Source organism: Mixophyes fleayi, chromosome 12 (genome assembly GCF_038048845.1).
Source record: "Mixophyes fleayi isolate aMixFle1 chromosome 12, aMixFle1.hap1, whole genome shotgun sequence".
Classification (NCBI taxonomy): Eukaryota; Metazoa; Chordata; class Amphibia; order Anura; family Limnodynastidae; genus Mixophyes; species Mixophyes fleayi.
The window spans coordinates 47,488,756-47,494,103 of NC_134413.1; positions in this window are offsets into that span (position 1 = coordinate 47,488,756).

Genomic DNA, 5,348 nt, shown 5'->3' on the forward strand with positions numbered 1-5,348 from the left:
GAAGGTGATGAGCAGTTACTCCTAAGTGTTCAGAACAGTACAGTAATTTAGGCTTTAGTAATGCAAAAGATGCTGCACATACACTAAATAGAATTTGATATAATAGCTCAGATAAAGATAAGTTTGATTTTGTTTGCTGGAAGAAACATTTTAACAGAACAATACAATTTGCTTTGTGTGATTTAACCCTTATTATACTTGAAGTTTGGGATGTTTTTAGACTTTTCAATGATTTCACAGTTATGCAAAAGAATCTTCAGACACTTATTAATAGGTGACAAAAAATGAAAATATTGGACTTTATAAAACTGCTGCAAATAATTGCAGTGGACAAGTCAGGGTACTCACATGTGTCTCTGACCAGCGGGGCTAGATGGAAATGTCCCGGTCTTTAGCTTTGACTGACAGGCTCCTTTTCATTTAACTTTATTGTTCCATGTGCAATGAACACACAAAAACGGGCTACAATAAAATGGTGGCTGACAGTGATCCACAGAGGCTGCAGATGCCTGCAGATGAGCGGGGGAGACTGGAAAACGGAGACCAGGTAAGTGGGACTCGAGTATAAGCCGAGGGGGGCTTTTTTCAGCACAAAAAATGTGCTGAAAAACTCGGCTTATACACGAGTATATACGGTACATTAAGTTTTAGCTAGGTAAGTAAATGTACAGTATTTTGTATTTCTACAGTATTGCTATATACTATCATTAATTATTATTAATATACTTTAATTTTTTAGGATTGAACTATAGTCTATCAAATGGAGAATTTTGAAATATGTCTCATATATAATTTATATTATATAAATGTGTTTTTTTTACTTACACTTATATCTTTTATTTAATAAAGTAAAATAATCTATACAACACTGCATGAAATAAAGTGCTTTTTTTACAAGAATAAAGCAAAAGTATTTTCTATTGCTTCTGTTCTAGTAACGCCATCTAAGGATGATGTCACCAGAATAGGGAGTATGATGCTAAATCAGCCCTTGGGCTAGATTTACTATCTGGCGTGATGCATGGTGGCTTGAAGCCGCCATGCATCGCGGCGGTTTTCCAGCGGGTTTGCATTGCAAACAGCCGGATTTACTAATGGGCGCATATCAGCTTCAATTTGAAGCCGCCGGCGATGTCACGGCGGGATGTAATGCTCAAAGCCGCCGGCGGCTTTGAATAGAACATGGCGCTTTTGCTTTAAATGACGGCGCTTTTATGTAAAGGCGGTTTTTTTGAAAATTACACCTGTCTCCTGGCCTGTTACTATTGGCTATTTTCAAACTCAGGAGATTTGACATCACAAGCCCTATATAAACCACTGGCCTGACACTTTTTCTTTGATAGGGGTTTGAGGAGTTTTGTGAGAGGAGTTTGGAGGATAGTGGTTTGCTGTGAGTTGGTGAGAGTTGGAGTTTGGTGGATTGGTGGAGCGATATCTGATTGAAGTGTGAGTAGTCCTGTGGTATTTTTCTGTTTTGTACATTTATTTTCTCTTTTATTTTCTGTATTGTTTTTTTGGTATTTGACTTGTCCTTTGTCTGTGTTACTTGTGTGTGACTGTGTTGAGAGTGTGTCTGTACTTAGTGTAGTTTGTCTTTTGTGTTTGTAAGTCTTTCTGTGTTTTGTGTGTTTGACATTTATTTGTCATTATGTCTAGAGATAGGAGGGGAGAACAGGCTGAGGAGAGGGAGATGGAGGTTGAGGGGTCAGAGGAGGGAGAGGGAGAGGTTGAGGAGACAGGTCAGGGCAGGAAGACCAAGACAGGGAGGAATGTGCGCTTCTCACATGATGAGAATTGTGTGTTGGTGCACAATATCGTTCCCTGTTATGAGGTCATACTAGGCAACCTGGCAGCCCGGACTCCTCTAAGGCGGCGTCACCAATTGTGGGGGCGTGTCTGTGATGCCGTGAACGTGGTGGGCCCACTAAAGAGGACAGTGGCGCACTGTCGCAAGCGGTTTTCGGATATAAAAAGGAGGCTGAAAGAGAAGATGGCCCAGGAAAAGAGGGCAACCAGGCGCACGGGTGGTGGCCCCCCTCTTCGTATTGAGTACACAACGTACGAGGAGGAGCTGCGACAGATAATGCCGGCAGAGATTGTCGAGGGGATAAACGTCCAAGACACGGATTCGCCCTCTTTTGGACAAGTAGTTGGTGAGTTATTTGCATATTTTACTCTAACAGTGTTTAATTATTTTTTTTTAAAAAAAAACTGCTTTTCTCTTTGCAAACGTTTTTTCTTATTTTTTTTTTTTTTTTGGTTTTTCAAAGTGTATTTTTGACCCTAATAGTTTGTAAAGGTTTTTTTTTCTCATAGAAAAAAAATATACAAAAATTGCAAACACATTTGTGCAATAAACAGTATATTTGGAAATTGTTTTTTTCTGGAAATACATTGTATGCTTTTTCTAATACATCCAGAATCGCCAGGACCGCAGTTCAGTCGCAGTGCCAGACCTACACCTCCACCTTCAGCGAGAGATTCGGGCACAGACGAGAAAGCAGGTGCGTGATTTCTGTTTAGGAGAGAAATAATGGCGTTACTTGATTTTCTGTGCAAATGTTGCTGTCAATGTTTTTTTGGTTTTTCTTTTTATTGTTTGCAATGAGAAGTTAGGGCTACATTTTACTAAACTGATATGTTGCCTATAGAAACCCATCAGAATATACCTTTACTTTATTTATTGCATTCAACAAAATGACAGCTAAATTCTGATTGGTTGCTATAGGAAACATCTCCACTTTTTATAGCATGCAGTTTAGTCAAAATAACCCAGCATGTACTACACAGTCCAAATGATAATGGGTATTAAAAGGATAATAAGTGCATCCGTAAGTAGGTAGCATAGGACTAGAAATCAGGAATGCAAACATTGTGAAAGAATCTGTAGTTGCTAAAGAATATTCTTTCCTATCCAGTGTTCAGAATGCAATATACAAACATATTATATACTATATACTTACCGTCATTTTTCATACACAGGGCCCTCTTCATACCAGCCACCTCAGGCGGAGTCCCTGGAAATGTCCCCTGAGCCAGAGGATCTAACGACCATCACCCTGGTAACAGTGGATGCCCCTGTGTCTGGCCTCCAGGAAGTTTCACCTGGCCCTGCTGAACCATCACACCACCAACCTGCACCTGAAACTATGGACCCAGCCAGAGAAATGGCGCTGTCTATTGGCGCATTCCAGCAGCAACAGACATTGTTCATGGACAGGCAAACTGGCCACATGTCACATATTGCGGCCCAGTTGAGGCGAATACACCGCTCCACTAGCCAAATCCCTGCTGCAATAAAACGGCTGGCAAGCGCTTTGGAGATAGACGAATGTGCAGCTGGCCCAAATGTCTGGGTCTGTGGACGCCATGCATTCTTCCGTTCGTGAGGGGAATGCCAATGTTATCCGGCTGGCAGGCCAACTCCAGCAGGAACTGATTGCCCACTTGCCGGCCCCTTTTTCATCGGCCTCCACCAGTACTGCTAGTACGCCGAGCAGATCCACACATAGCACTCCTCCAAGGAGATGTGCTCGCACCAGGGGTGGGCGAGGGAGGGTAGAGAGTGGGGCTAAGCACAGTGATATGCAAGCGAAAAGACGGCGCTAGGGCAAAAAATGTATTATTGGGGAATGTTTTGTGTAAGCGTTATACTTTTTCTTTTATTATGTTGTAATGCAATAAATGCAGTTATATTTCATTCATATCATTCTTTCTTTTCTTCCCATTAAACAAGAGTATACTGTTTTCTTTAAAACGATGCACTAATTTCACGTACACATTGACCTCTAACTGTCACTTTACAGGGATTTTAACAATTACAACATTCACAGTACACACTATCCTCTGTTTAAAGGGTCCAATTTTATTAAAATATTCCATTAATAAAACCATTGCACTGACATAAAATCAAAAACCAATATATGTTTTTTCTTGTATGCACTTACATTTAAAGTAGTTTGTAATGAGACGGTCTCAAATCTGCCTCCCCCTGTGTGCTCTGCACATCACCAAATGGGACACGGGCCCCTACTTGTTCACTGTGTACTGCAATAATCGGTGGGGTAAGTTGATGTAAAGCTAGATTATGTATCAGACAGCAAGCCAGGATAATATCAGACACCTTAACAGGTACATACATAAGCACCCCAACAAATATATCTAGGAACCTGGTTTACATGAGTTGGTACTACGTCCACATCAGGCAAAGATTCCAGATTCATACGCACTTTAAATGCATGTGGAGTGGCCGGTAAACCTTTACATCAGTAAATAGGATTCAATAATACAGGATGGGAAAAAAAACCAAAAAACCTCAAATTACATGCCAGTTTGCCCATTTCCCATATACAATCCTAAAGGAGGAAACTTTGCACAAAATGGCTCTTTCTCTTATGTTAGAAATGGCTAAATAGTTCAAACAGCACACTGTTTGAACAATCTCACTGCTCACAAGCAGCGCTTTCATTTTGGTCTATTGAATGGCGGTTTTCCGGCGGCTTTATAAACCCCCTAATAGTAAATCCGGCTGTTTGTATGTAGAACATTGTTGAAACCGTCATGGCGCTTTATACAGAGGCGGGTTTGGAAACATCATTTTTGGCCGTTTGGACGGCGGGTTTAGCCTTAGTAAATCCGGCGATGGCTAAACCGCCGCCAAACCCGCCGAAAGTCGTCGGGTTTAGAAACACGCCTGATAGTAAATCTAGCCCCTTGTGTTTTATACCTAAAACAACAATTTGTCTTTTCCAGTTTCTAAACTACAGAGGTTCTAGCACAGCAGCAGGATTCTGTTGTCTTCACAGCCCCATGCTTAAAGACTCTTTCAGAAGAGGAGTGCAGATCATCATCATCATCTATTTATATAGCGCCACTAATTCCACAGTGCTGTACAGAGAATTTATTCACATCAGTCCTTGCCCCAATGGAGCTTACAGTCTAAATTCCTTAATACACACACACACACTAGGGTCAATTTGATAGCAGCCAATTAACCTACCAGTATGTTTTTGGAGTATGGGAGGAAACCAGAGCACCCGAAGGAAACCCACGCAAGCACGGGGAGAACATACAAACTCCACACAGATAAGGTCATGGTCAGGAACTGAACTCATGACCCCAGTGCTGAGAGAGAGAAGTGCTAACCACTAAGCCACCATACAGATCCATGTTTTCTGTCATGAGCCGCGACGGTATCCACAGCCGCCGCGGCTCGCTTCCTGTCTCCTCTGGCGTCCCGGCCGTCACCTTGATGACAAGGACGTCACTTCCGCTCAGCACCCGACCGTTGCCAAGGCAACGGTCGGACGCTTCTTCAGCGCGGCGTCCCGGCAGCATAGAAAGCCGAG